Source organism: Canis aureus, chromosome 2 (genome assembly GCF_053574225.1).
Source record: "Canis aureus isolate CA01 chromosome 2, VMU_Caureus_v.1.0, whole genome shotgun sequence".
NCBI lineage: Eukaryota > Metazoa > Chordata > Mammalia > Carnivora > Canidae > Canis > Canis aureus.
In genome coordinates, this window is record NC_135612.1 from 35,166,962 (window position 1) to 35,181,965 (window position 15,004).

The following is a 15,004-nucleotide window of genomic DNA, read 5'->3' on the forward strand; positions in this document are numbered from 1 at the left end:
TTTTGAAGAAAAATACAGCAAGATTGTATGGCATAGCCAAGACTAGACCAAGTTAACTTAACCTTCAGAGAATTATCACCTCAGGATATTTCAGACATAAATCTGTTCAATACTAAAAGTTTAGGTTCTTCTATGGATTCCCAGGGTTGTTTGAAAGATTCCATTTATGAGAAACTTGTAAAGCAATTTCTGTAGGGAATACTGCATTTCCTGAAGGATTTTGAAAAATGTTTTAAATAGAGATGGAAATTGAAACTATGCTGCCAGCAACTCAGGAGGCCTAGGGCTAGGGATTTGCAAGAAGAAAATTCTCATCTATGTGCAGCTTGGGAGATTTCACAGTTTGGCTTCCCTGAAAGAATTACTGCCTGAAGCAAATGGCTTCCTTCTTCTTGCTGGTCTTATTGCTTATGCTCTTCTTTATCTGTGGCCTTGCTGAGCCACATCTGTGCCAGTGGCCTAGAAATTTCTTCTGCCAGCTATAAAAAAGGTTTAGAAAACTCCATTTACACAAAAAAACCTTCCAGTAATTATTTCAAGTGAAATAGGGCTCCACCTGGGGCCTATGACATCAGCACTGCCTTTGAGGTGAGCTATGCTTGGTCTGGATGTTGGCAGAGGAGCTGTGACTTGAATACTCTAAATTTGGGGTCCCCTTTTTACCTCTTGTTATCAAACCATCTTCCAGAGAGAGTTTCATACATCTGAAACTAATATAACACTGTATGTTAACTACACTGGAATGAACATATAATTTAAAAAAAGGAAAAAGGACTTCTGAGGATGTGATGTACAATATGACTACAGTTAACAATATTGTACACTTTAAAGTTACTAAGAGAGTAAATCTTTAAAACTTTAATCTGTGGAAAAATTTTATAACTATTTGTGATAACTGATGTTAACTATATTTATTATGATAATCTTTTAGTGATATACACAATTGTCAAATATACTGTACACCTGAAACTAATGAAAATTTTTTAGGTCAATTAAGAAAAATAAAATTATTATTGCTATTTTTTAAGTAACCTCCATGACCAACTTGGGGTGCAAACTCAGACCTAGATATCAAGAGTTGCATACTCTGCCAATTGAACCAGGCAAGCACCCCAGTTATTGCTATTTTGGATTACTATTTACCATAAAAAATAAGGGTGTTGAGGGATTCTGAAGAGAAAAAAATGGAAGGATGCATCCAACATTGCAAAGAGACCCAGAATGCAGACTTGTTATTAGACAGCTTTGTGAAGTCATATGACAGGATGCTGTATATTTGTTTGATCAGTTAGTGATCCTAGACTAGACTTCTATTTTGTCATTTGAAACCTGGTAAACCAACACCATTAAAATCCCTTTCTGGGACACCTGGGTAGCGCAGTGGTTGAGCATCTGCCTTTGGCTCAGGGAGTGGTCCTGGGAACTGGGAACCTGGGATTGAGTCCTATATCAGGATCCCCACAGGGAACCTGCTCCTCTGTCTGCCTGTGTCTCTGCCTCTCTCTCTGTGAGTAAATAAATAAATCATGAGTAAATAAATAAAATCTTTAAAAAAATAAATCCATTTCTATTCCCTCATGTTTATGAAGAAATTGCATTGTCTTACTAGGTAGGTTTCCAACACACAGGGTCCAGAATGAGGGAAGAATAAAACAATGAAGGTACCCACACATTGTTATGTTACAGTAGCCACAGGATGAGTTGCACAGCTACAGGAGTATTTATGAAACATTCAGGTATCAGGTATTTTACTTCAAAGGAGAGAAAGATATTTGTCACTCTCGGTTCTCCCCTGGGAATTTGTTATATACATTTCACAGCTGTAATGTGACAGTTATATTTGCTCCAGTTACAAGAGGCATAAATGATACAGCAAATGCTGGATATTTCCAGTAGGCACTGCAAAGTCCAGTGCGCTTGTGTTCCCCTGGAACTATGATCACTATATGGTTTTTTCTTCTTCTTCTTCTTCTTCTTCTTCTTCTTCTTTTCTTTTTTCCCTTCTTCTTCTTCTTCTTCTTCTTCTTCTTCTTCTTCTTCTTCTTCTTCTTCTTCTTCTTCTTCTTCTTCTTCTTCTTCTTCTTCTTCTTCTTCTTCTTCTTCTTCTTCCTTCTTCTTCTTCTTCTTCTTCTTCTTCTTCTTCTTCTTCTTCTTCTTCTTCTTCTTCTTCTTCTTCTTCTTCTTCCCTGATGCTTAGGAAATTCTCCTGAAAATATATTTTGCTCATAAAAAAATGCAACACTCCTAACTATGTAATGTAATATTGTGGGGAATGCAATTCTCATGTAAACACTTTCTCTGAAACATTGTGTTTTCATAGCATAAGAAATATCTCACACAATTCTTCTTTGTACTTGTGCACTTCTGTGTGGGTGTTGCTCACTGGAGGAAAACAATCTTGGGTCTCCCAGGGCATTGAATGTCTCTAACTGGCATTGTCTGCTCTTCCCTCTACATGCGGCATATGGGAAAGGCATAACAAATGTTTATTGAAACAAGTCTACATATTGGGGGGAAGTGTTCTTTTCTTTTGACAATTTTTTTTGAAGCTAAGAATTATCTTACGGTTTAATAATATCCCTCTGTAAGCAGCATTTGTTATAAATCACCCTTCGCCTTGTCTGACCACAGACCAAGCCTCAAGGGAGACTTCAGGGGTAACAGAAGGTTGACTGTAAAAGTCAGTGGAGCCCACTTAGTCCATGGGGCAGTCAATGGAATCATTGGGAATGATGTATTCATCCTGTGAAATGAGAACTAGGTATCATTTTCTAGATTAAAGAAAAAATTATTACATTCCAGTGTAAAGGGGTGTAATACTTTGGTATTTATTTCTGCTTTTCTCATTAAAAATAGTAGAAACAACACAAACCTGTTAGCTCAAGAGTAGCTGGGGAATGGTCTCTCTCCTGGAACCAGGCACATCCTCCTCATTATCTGTTTCTGTGGTTGTCTCTGTAAGTCCCACAATGCTTGTTCTTTTCCAGAATGCTCTTCAAACTGCAGGCAGCCAATGCATTGATACTTGAGCTGGTTTCTCCATCTACAGGACCTGGTGATGTACACATTTCCTGGCCCTTTTTGGATGCCTTCTGGAGAGGCTAAGACACAAGCTCTAGTTTGGGCCTGCATGGCTTTGATACATCATGGATTTCAGTGTATCAACAGCTTGTCTAGTCAAAAGGTCAGTACCCCTGAAAGAGACAAGTGCCCATGGGATATCATATTAGTAGGGCACACATTTTTTATGAACACAAAGCTCCCCCCAAAATATAATGAAAAATCAACTCACTCTTCCCTTGTCAGTGGTCCATCTCTCCAAGCTCTCCTGAGTCACAGAGGATCCCTGCACACAGTATAGAGAAAGAAATTTTCTGGAAAAGCAATACTTCTCTCTCTCTTAGGGTCAAAGGAAGCTCTTGGGCAAGACCCAGGCACGTTCAGTATATAAGCTCTATGTAAAAGTATACAAATGGCTGTGTGTAACTCAAAGGTACTGGGTAGTTGAGAAAGAGATCTCCTGAGTGTGGTATGCACTAGCTGGTGTTTTTTTCCTTCACTCTGACTCTCTCCTTACATGTAGATTACTAGTAAATGACAGCATCTTAATCTAAAATTTTGAGTGTTTGATCCTATTTTGAGAGATTTGGGCAAGGAATAAAGTCCTAAAATGGTAAATTTAAGGACAACACAAAAAGTACTGGTTTCACAATAAAGGACACCATTTTATTGCTGAGAACCTTGTGAACCCAAGTCCTCTACTTCCTGCATGATGCTGCTAGAAATTCTGGCTCTGAATTAGTCTAATATATACAGACCCTCAACCAAACTCATGAGAATGTGCTGGCAGCTAGATATAAACAAAGTAATCCAAACCAGATTGTATGAGCACTAACTCTAACCCTGAACCAACAGGGTGGAATCCACAAAGTTCCCACAGATCCTTATGGTGAACCACTACAGATGCAGAAACCCATTTGTTTTATGTGATGGTAAAGAGTTAATCAAGCAAGCTATTTACCTCCTTTGTCAGCCCAGCAATACCTCCTCACCTGTAGCCATTTCTTAATTACACCTTGGAGTCTTTCTTGCATTGCTATTCTCTAACACTCTTCTGCTTGTCTTTTCAGTTTTTATATGTTTACATTCTTTGAGGAAAGAAGTTAACACTGAACACTCTTCTATAATTCCTACTATATTTAATGCAGTGCATTTGAATGTTTATTACTGTTTCTTCAATCTATGAAGAGAGTTGAAACATGCACACAATCAAATAGTCCACATCTCTATGGAGGGCTCACCGTGTGACTCGATGTAAAGCCATTGAAGTACAGAAGACACAGTCCATGGTTTCATGCTGTGTCACTGAATATCCTCCTCTGGTCCTACCTGATTCTGAGAAAGACATTTAAAATCATATTTTAACTTTGGAACTGCTTTTGAAAAAAAAAAAAAGAAACAAGATCTTTACTTCTAACCTAATGGATTTGACTAAAATAACTTTATGAACAAAGGAATATACTTGATGCTTATACAGTGAATTAAAATGTTTTGTTGATTTGTTTTTGATTCAATTTTCCCCTTTTATCCATATTCAGATTCATTAACTCTGCTACTGAAGGCAATACTACAGGCCATTTGTCAAGACTGGAATGCTGGAAGTCTTGGAAGCCTTTCCAAGTTAATCAGCCCTGGGTTTTTGGTGATTTTTGCAGTCCTGACTCAACTACCATCATTAGAACTAAACAAGCCCAAAGCTTAAGAAAGGTATCTATCTTCTTGGAATAAATAGCACCTTCTCAACCCTCAAAATGATTAAGCTCTCTTGTTCTGTAACTCTTTCCTAGAAAAGCTCCCCCAGCATCAAACATTTCTTTTGTTCCTAACAACATCAGTCAACCTTCTCAACACATGAATAATCAGTGTCACTGACACCCCCATCTAAATATATAGATGTGATAACCAGCCTTAACTTTTTTCACTGGTGTACCCTTGAAGAAATATGAGGGTACTAGGGAAGGAATAGTTTTGACACTGCATGGATATGAAAAGTAGGTCATATTTATATATTTTTTACTAGGTACCATGAGAAAAAAACTTTCTTTTCATACATTCTCTCTTTTTCACTGTAATGATTTAGACCTTTGGCAAGGGAGAGAGAAAGGTCAGGAATGGAGACAGAGGGACCAGACAATGAAGAACACTGTGATCAGCCTCAGAACTCCAGCTGGCCAAAGTCTCTGATGGTTGCTGCCTCTACCTCTCCAGGTCTGCAAGCCAACAAACATAGAGACACTATCCTAGCCCTCGATTTTGGTGTGACAGCATTGCTAGAATAACCTCTGCCTTCAAGAGAATAGTTGGATGCAGTTGTTCTTGGTAAGTGACTAGAGGTTTCAAATAAAAATGAACATATAATTCTGCATTTTCTGTGATTCTTAATTTGTACAAAATTTTTCATGAAGAAATTGGCTAATACTTAAATAAAAAAGTTGTATTGGCAAATGGACTAGAAATTGTGTGGATTAGATGCAGTTGAAGAAGCTGAAGATACTCAAACATAGAGGATACTAGGAGACTGCCCATATGTATTTTTATTTTTTATTTTTTATTTTTTTGCCCATATGTATTTTTAAAGGCCACTTGGAAAAATTATACATGAATAGATATATAAACCTAAGTTTTCAACACTCAAAACTTTACAAACTTTTAATATATTCATATTCATATATATTAACTCATTTAATCCTTTGAACCACCCTGTGAGGTTCAATGGTTATCACCTCATTTTACAGAAAAGAAAACTGAAATATAGTCACTTAGCCAGTTACCCAGACAACAGCTGCTGAAAATAAACTAAGATATAGAGTTTAACACACACACAAAAAAACCCACCTCTTCTAATCGAAAATCTATAACTTTTCACTGTACCACATTGAGAAAGGAAATTGTATTAATTTTGTATTATGCCAGAAGACATGAAAATTTGAGGAGGAGGGGAAATAAGATTTCCAAAGGAAAGAGCCATCCAACAATGGGAAGGGTTGCCTGTGTGGAAATGAGTCCATCCCCTCCACTAAAATTCACCCACCCCTTCCCGTAAATAATCACAAGCCTTGGGGGACAGATTGGGAGGTGTGTTATCAATCACCATAAACCGAATGGTTTGAAACAATACAAATTTATTATCTTATAGGTCTGGAGGTCAGAAATCTGAAGTTGGTTTTCAATAGGCTAGAATCAAGATGTTGGCAGGACACTATTTTTGGAGACTCTAGGAGAGGAGCTGTCCCCTTACCTTTCCCAGCTTCCAAAGGCTGACCACATTTCATGCCTCTTGACTCCCTCTCCATCTTCAAAAGCAAAAGTGTGCTGCCTCTCAAACCCTACTGTCACCACATACACATATTTAACCATCCAGGAAAGGTTGTGTATTTTTGGCACCCTTGGGGCATTCTGGATAATCCAGGATGATTTCTTCATCTCAAGGTTCTTAACTTAATCATACCTGCTAAATTCCTTTTGCCATGTAAGCTAAAATTTACAGGTTTCAGGCATTAAGACATCTACATCTTTGGATTGATATTATCCTGCCCTCCACAGAAGGGATTTTAAAACCTTGTTTTAAGTAAAGATAAAGTCTTTTTACTTTCTGAGATTCTTGGGGAAATCTCTGATTTATGCTTCCTGCCACTTGAATAATTATTTTATTGGGGTTAATCATGCTTCTGCATAACTTTTATTAAGTATATTATTCAGCTCAGGCTGCCATAACAAAATACCACAAACCGGGTGGCTTAAACAACAGAAATTTATTTTCTAACGGTTCTGGAGCCTAGAATCCAAGATCAAGGTGCAGACAGGTCTGATTTCTCTTAATCTTGCAAATGTCTTCTCACTGTGCCACAGGGTCTTTCCCCAGTGTACACATCCCTGCTGTCTTTATCCAATTTTCTTATTTTTATAAGGACACTGGTCATATTGGTTTACAGTCCACCCTAGTGGCCTCATTGTAACTTAATAAGCTCTTTAAAGGCCCTATCTCCAGATACAGTCACATTTTAGAGAATTTAGCGATTAGGACTTCAATGTATGAATTTTGGGGAACATAATTCAGCCCATCACACTAAGGTTTTAAGGTACAGAATACACAGGGCTTTTCACTCAAAAGCATATGCTTCAAGGCCTGACCTGAGTAAATACAAGGCAGATTCACTACCCATTCAATGCCAGAGCAAATCATGCTTTATGCTTCATCTCCTGTATCATCCCTGTCTCTGCAGAAACACAGATGTCTCCCTGAGAAGGACCTCTACTCCAAAGACCCCTACAGGATCAGAGGTCCCGGGATCTTTCTCCTCTCCCATCCAGGCTCTTACCTTCATGTGGGGACATGGAGATTTTGGAGGAGAACAGAGGGGAAATACCTCCCACTCCACCTGCTCCCTGGGTGGAAGATAGTTACCTTTTCCCCAATAAACTCCATAAACTTATCTATTCATTCTTTGTCCTATTTCTAGGTTCCTGTGGAGTCCTACTCTTCTCTTTCCTTTGTCCCATGTAGGAAGTCAAGGCTGAAATTAGTGAAATACAATGCAGTGATAACCTTGTCAATAGGTTACTCTTGGGAAAATAATTCCTCTTATATTTCTAGTTTCAGGGAATTATATGACTCAGTTTTAACTCTCTCTAAAAGTGGCATATGTTTACATAATTTGGATTTTAATGAGTGAATCTATTTGTCTCATGTGGCAAACTCTTATACTGATTCAGCTCCCAATGACCAGTATAATATCTATGATATTTACTTAAAATATAACTATCTGCACTCTCTTTAAATGTTATTTTATTCTTCAAAGAATTCTTCAATTCTTCAATTGGAAGCCATTGTTTAAGGCAGTAATTTATTTTAATTAATAATGGCAAAATGGTCTATTTACTCGTGGAATAGTCATTTATTCCCAAATGGCAGTGAAATATGACAATTGGCATATTGGCCTGGCCAGAGACCTGTCCAGCTCTGCCTCAATACGAGGTTGTGGTGTTAGAGGCCAGAAGCAGTTATGGTTGCCTACAAGGTTCTACCACCCAGAATTTATCTGTGCTCGATTGAGTCCTTTGGTCAGAATCTGCACTAATCACTATCTCTCTAAGCCTTCTCAAGAAATAATACACACACACACACACACACAAAGAAAGAAAGAAAGAAAAAAGAAATAATACACAAAAATTAAGTCTGAAAAAATCTGTTTATTATTAAGGCAATTACATATTTAAAACATGTCCTAAAACAATTTTGTGTAAGCACTGAAATATAGTATATTTTAGCCTGAAAAGGGAGGGAATATAAACTACTTTAAAAGAGATTATTGATTAATGGTGCTAGTCCATGATACCAGTACTTATTAGCATTTGAACAATCCTCAAAGCTCTGAAAACCCAAATCTGTGTTAAATTTGGCACCAAAACTCATCAGCCAGCATGACCTTATCCAAAATGATGGAAAGATACTGATAGATCTTATTTATTCCACTTTGGGATATTTCAATATTTCACTGAAGAGTATTAAAGTCTTTGATTCCATGGTGCTCTCAGATGCTGGTAAGGTGCAATATGCATGCTAATATTCATCAAATGACTTTTTAGGTCCCAAATTTTAAAATTCCTAAACATATCTGGCCATAGTACTTCTGTGTAAGGTACTCTGGACATATAACTAATAAGAATACTTTAAGACTTACTTGCAAGTACATTTAAGTGCTATCTACACGGTACCAAAAGAAGTACTCAATATAGTAAGTCAATAAATAAATAAATAAAACTCAATGAATCAATAAAAAAGTAAAAGTAGTTCTGAGTGGTTTTCAGACATGACCACTGCCTAACTACACTTTTTTTTTTTTCCATTTTCAAACAGTTGGGTAAAACAGCTTTAATATGCACCATGGAAAATTCTCCTTGTTCAGTTGAAGGAAATGCATATATCTATTTAATATGTGTTGAGTGTATCATCCCCTGTATGGCTCTGTGCTAGGTACTGCTGGAAAAACAAAACTACTTGTTTTACTAGAAAAAATTATTACCTCCTGTGAAAATTTTTATATAAATCTTAAAGCTATAATTCTTCCACGTCTCTGAATTAATTCAGGTGGGTTTTTTGCCTCAGAGTCCCCTTATTGTTAAACATATTAATGAAGTTCATTAAGGTTTTAATAATTTTGCTAATGTTATTAGTGTTACTGTTAAGCTTATCTTTTATTCTTTTTCCTGAAGCTTGTGTTATAGTTATGTAAAAGCTTCAAAAACTTTTTTAGAAGTTTAAATTAGGAATTTATCTTGAACTTGAAACTTATTTCTTCAATGTTTATCTGAATTTCTTTGATCTAACATCAGACTGAATTTGTAAAAAGAAGCAGTAGGCTTCTCTTTACAAATATTGCTTCTGGTAGGATCAAAGTTCAGTGAAAATAGTTTTCTCAAGGGATTTAGAAAGGATTTCTTCCAGGCTAGGTTGCAAAACCATGTGAAATCAAAAGGAGGAGAAACATGTTATTTGAGCTATTCAGAAACTCCTAGTAGAATGCATTCTGCCTAAACCCTAAGTCAAAGTTCTAGAAAGCAAAATCCATTAATTAACCCTTTTTCAAAATGTGGGTATATGTATTATTTATCAAGAATATTTATTTTAATTAAAAAAAAATTTTTGTCATTTCAAAAGCTGTTACTGCCAATATAAATTTAGAAAATAGAGATCAATAAAGTAAGACAGTGATGATATACTCTGCCACCCAGAAGTGGCTCTACCTACACTAGCAGATTTCTCTAGATCTTTTTCTTTGTACATGTTCTTCTACCATTATAGTTTTACCAAAATGAGATCATACCATAGATTATATTTTTAAACTAACAGTGTATGTCTTGTTATGTCAAAAGTTTTATTCTATGCAATATCAAATTTCCTCAGTTGTCTGAAAAATGTCCTTTACAGTTGCTTGGTCCAAATTAGGATTCAAATCCATGACTATGCACTGAATTCTGTGGTAATGATTCTTACATCCCTATTACTTTGGTACAGTACACCTCCTTTGCCTGTTTTTATTCATGACACCAATTTACAGAAAAAAATTCACAAGCTAGATATCCTGAGAAAAACATCCAGCCTGTGGGATTTGTCTGGTTATGTCCCTGCAGTCTTTCTCAGTTTAGTGCTCTAGCTCCTATAGTTTCTGCACATTGGCAGTTAGGTCTAAATACTTGATAAATTCAGGCAAAACATTATTGGCCAGCATTCATTCTGTGTGATATTGTATACTTTGTACTGCAGGACATCAGGGTGCAGGATATCTGGTTGACTAGTGGTCAGTGATAGGAAGTCAACAACTGAATGAAGGTGATGACAAGATGACCCTTCCTGTACAAGTGGGTTGACACTAGTCAATGGGAGATTATGCTAGCACTCTGTGAAAACCCAGTTCCCCATAAACAATACATGGTGCCATAATGATGATTTTTCTAATTCTATGACTTCTCTCATTCCTATCATTATTAATTGCTTTCTCATATAACAAAGAATTTTCTTCATCACCCAGGCTTATTTTTTACTTCATCTGTAGTTCCTACTAAAAAAGCAAAATGACACCAATTTTCAAAGCAATAGTATGAGTTTTAAAGATTTGTTCTGGCACTCTCTTTTCTGAGTTGCATGAACCTATGTAGTCATTGCTTAAATTTATTTCCATCTACTATAATAAAACATTTGGATCCATTTTATGTGATCTCATTAGTCTTTAAATGCTTTCTTGTTCTGTGGCACTAGATCCCTTATTCACCTTGTTCTTCCTGTGTTCCTTTTACCACCATTTCTCCATTGAGCCAATGATTTATCAATGACTGAAGGAGGTTAAAGTTAGATTCCTTAGAGCTTAGAAGATGGCAATTTTAATGCTAAATCAATAGAAAGTTCAAAGCCATTTCTGTCAATTTCTATTGATTAAAGAGACCTCAAGTTTAAAAGGTTAAACTACTATTATAATAAAAAGTACATCACTCAACGTAACTGTTTCATACTTACACATTGAAAATTCAAGACAAAGATTAATCAAATGAAGTTTTAGGATTTTTTTTTTTTAGAATTACAAAAATTTGTCTTAGGAAATTTTAGACATGCAGCCAGATCTGATTTAAGCTTAGATTCAGACTTCCTTTCACTGGGAAATTGAATCGAGACTCCCTGAATCTAAGTGTTTAAGGCCATCTGTTACTAGCAACATTCCTATAATATTTCAGTTGATTGAATGGGAGTCAACTGGGTGATGGTACAACCAGCTGGACATGGGACATATAAGAAGAGGAAAGGTATTCTCTGCAAGAAGGAATTGGTCATTAGGAGTGAATTAGATGAATAGTTTATTTTGTCCCAGAAGCTCCCAAATCCTGGCAGCAGATCCCATGCAATATTTGGGACATACTTATACTAAAAATTGTGCTGTTTATATGAACTTAAAATTTAATTAGGTGTCCTGTAATTGATCTAGTAACCCTACACATAAAGCAAAGTTTTGCATGGTTGGAGGGAGTCATATCTTCTATTGCTGCCCCATATCTTACCTGAACATAAGTTTCCTCCTTGCTGGAATCTTAGCCTCACCTGCTACTAGGCTACTCCTAGGTCTCAGGTTGCATCAGGGTCTTATGATATTGGTCTCTATGCCTTACTTTTCCTTCCCACCCTAGGTGATCATCCAGTTTCTGCTGGTTATAGCCCTTCCCACAATCCCATGCACCCTTCTAATGTCCAGACATACAGTTTTGTAGCTCAGATGACCTTTATATATGAAAAGAATCCTAATCTGTCATTGTAAAGGCTTTACTTTATGTTATGTTTATTACAGGGATGGTAACAAATTGTGTTTCATGAGCCTATTCTGCTTTGTTAAAAGTAACTCATTGTTGATTACATTGTAAGGGTTTTTAAGAAGCAGTTGGTTAGATTGTCTCTTTTCAAAGTTAACTGGGTGACATGGGTGTTGGCATTTGTCCTAATAACATTTTGAATGAATTATCCTGATCCTGGAAACATGTTACAATGTTACATATATTACAAGGTATACATGTCACTCAGGGAGGTTATCTAGCATTGTTTTGCTACAATGTTACATATATTACAAGGTATACATGTCACTCAGGGAGGTTATCTAGCATTGTTTTGCTTTATTTTGTTTTCAGTATTGCTGCCTTGTCCCTACTTCCAGAAAATCTGATTAATTTGATCTTGGGTTTGACCCCAACAATTGTATATTTTAAAGTTTTCCTGGTCATTCTAATGTGCATCACAATTAAGAATAACCTAAAATGAGACAGAAATTGATCAAAGTACCATAGTTAATACTTACTATATGTTACTATTGGTCCACTAAAAGTAGAATGAAACCAATTATGAAGGGGTAGGTTTTTGGATAATACCACTCTAAGAAAGAAGAGGATTCTAGATAGCTGGCAGAGCAATCAAAGCACTACTAATAAAAGAATGTATGGCATGTTTTGGAAATGAAAGGTAGATTGATAGGACCAGAGGTACCCCTAGAAGAGGCATATGTATTTAAGCATGAGATTCTTATCTGCTTATAAGTCTTCTTCAAACAGTTTATGGAATCAGCATTGAAGTATTAAATACTACTGAATGTAGCCAGAATATATAATGTTCATTAGTCTTTAAAAGTTAATTAAATGCCCAGATTCTCTGTGAACTAAAATCAAGAATGATACTAGAGAAGACCTGGATTAGAGTATTGACAAATATTCAGGAGCCAGTACCAATAGAAGGATGAGGAAAAGAACACTGGTTTGCATGTGAGGTTGTTTCCAACTGGATATTATGCTTAAATTGGATGGCACATTCCAGCTTCTGGATAATGCAGCTTGATAATGGAGTTGCTTCCATGCAGGTGTTCTTGTGTGTGCATATAGACACAATACATCTTCTCAATCTCACCCACACTTCCTAAAATATTCTTTCCACTGTTCACCCTAGCCTTTTCTTACCTTCACCTGTGGAAGAATTCAGTCTTTCTCTCTGAATATTTTAGAGGAACCCACATCATAAATTATTGTAATAATTTTCTCATGTTTAATAAAAAGTGAAAAACTAATCTTTCTGAAAATTTCTCCCCAGAGAGAAATGACTTAAAGTGAATACAGATCTTTTCTCCCTATTTGTATCATCACAATCATCATCATCCTTAAAAGACTTTCAGTAAACAAGGAAGATCTGATTACTGTTGTTTTCTGGAAGGCCTTAATAAAGAGAAGCGTGACTTCAGCCTATACACATGTGGATTAGAAGACCCATGAAGCCTCTCCTCATTCTTTCAATTATGTGACAATGATTCTGGGGGATAAATGATCACCATAGTGCTCTCTAGAGATGGGTTTGTGGAAGTGGATGGGAACAGTGAGTGTGGTTAAATTGCTAACTTCACAGAGAACAAGGTGCCAGAGATGTAGCCACTCAGCTTGCCTCCTTCCATACAGGCTCACTTCCAAAAACTTGGTGCTGCACGTCTTTTTTCTTTTCTTTCTTTTTTTTAAAGATTTATTTCTTTGAGAGAGAGAGAGAACAAGTAGGTGAGGGGCAGAGAGAAAGGAAGAGACTCTCAAGCAGACTCCTCACTGACTACGGAGCTCCACATGGGGCTCAGTCTCACAACCCGGGAATCATGACCTGAGCCAAAATCAAAATTCAGACATTCAACTGATGAGCCACCCAGGGTCCCTGGTGCTGCACATCTTGTACCAGATGCTTTAGCCATCCTCATAAAGTGTAGACCCCATGCTCACTTAGGCACCAAAACAAACATTTTGGTTTTAGTAACACCTTGAGGAGGAAATTTAACTGTGCTTCATCCTAGAAAGTTAAGTGAGGGCTTTCTCCCTATATATTTCCCCTTGTTATATTTTTAAGAATATATAATCCTGAATCTTCCATAAGAGCAGGAATGGATCTGTGTCATTTATGACTATAGTAGCCTCAATGCCAGTACCATACCTGTCCCAAAGCAAGAGTTCAATGAAAGTTTGCCAATAAATATATGAATGAAGGAAGGAAACTGAAAAGGAAAACTGACTTTTTAAAAAGATTTTATTTATTCATTTGAGACAGAGAGATACCAAGAGAGAACATGAGCAGAGTGAGGGGTTAAGGGAGAGAGAGAAGCAGACTCCCCACTGAGCAGGGAGCCTGAAGTGGGGCTCCATCCCAGGACCCCAGGATCATGACCTAAGCTGAAGTCAGACAATTATTTGAGCCACCTAGGTGCATTTCTTTTCTTTACAGGAAAAGAAAATGTAATGTATTACCTAATGGAAAACTTCATGAAAGCAATGATTTAAATGTGAATTCTGAATGGAAAATAAACTGGCTAATAAACCACATTTTTTTTTTTCACAAAAGCTTAGGAAGACTCTGTTCCAAGAAACGGAATTTACCCATCTCATAGATGCAAAGATTGATAAAGCATGTAGTATGAAAAGAGAAAAATAAAGTCAACATCTTAGGTGAATATACTAGTATATCAGAAAAAAAAAACAATTTAAATCTATCTAGTGAAAGGTAAATACCCCTTACATAATCTATGACCATAACAAATTGAGATAATGATGATAGAAATTAATATATAGTTGGATTTTTTTTTCATTCTCATTTTTTTGAATAAACACATGACTCATTTTGTGATAAAATCATTCATGAAAAGTAGAGATGGAATTGGTATGAGTTGAAACTGGACATTCTTCTCTTGCATTATACATGAGCAATTTGCCAAATTGCCAACTAACTGTCCAGAGGCCCATTTTAAAACACATGGATGAGCTAATGTAGCCGTGCAGATAGTGGTAAAAGGAGTTCACCTTGCATTAGCCTTGACTCATCCCAATAAATTAAAAATGTTACCAGAAATAGTTGTCATCTTTTTGTGAGTGACCTACATGCCATGATTTAAACATTTGC

At 36.4% G+C, this 15,004-nt stretch overlaps 1 long non-coding RNA gene across 1 annotated transcript in view; it reads right to left on the minus strand.

The window, feature by feature from the left end:
* Positions 1-2,178: 2,178 nt before the first annotated feature.
* LOC144290455 (uncharacterized) overlaps positions 2,179-15,004 on the minus strand; it is a 37,605-nt gene continuing 24,779 nt past the window's right edge. The window contains exons 2-4 of the long non-coding RNA XR_013358096.1: positions 4,302-4,395; positions 3,293-3,346; positions 2,179-3,194 (exon numbers count right to left, since the gene is read on the minus strand). This is a non-coding gene — a long non-coding RNA (uncharacterized LOC144290455). The remainder of the gene's footprint in view (positions 3,195-3,292; positions 3,347-4,301; positions 4,396-15,004) is intronic.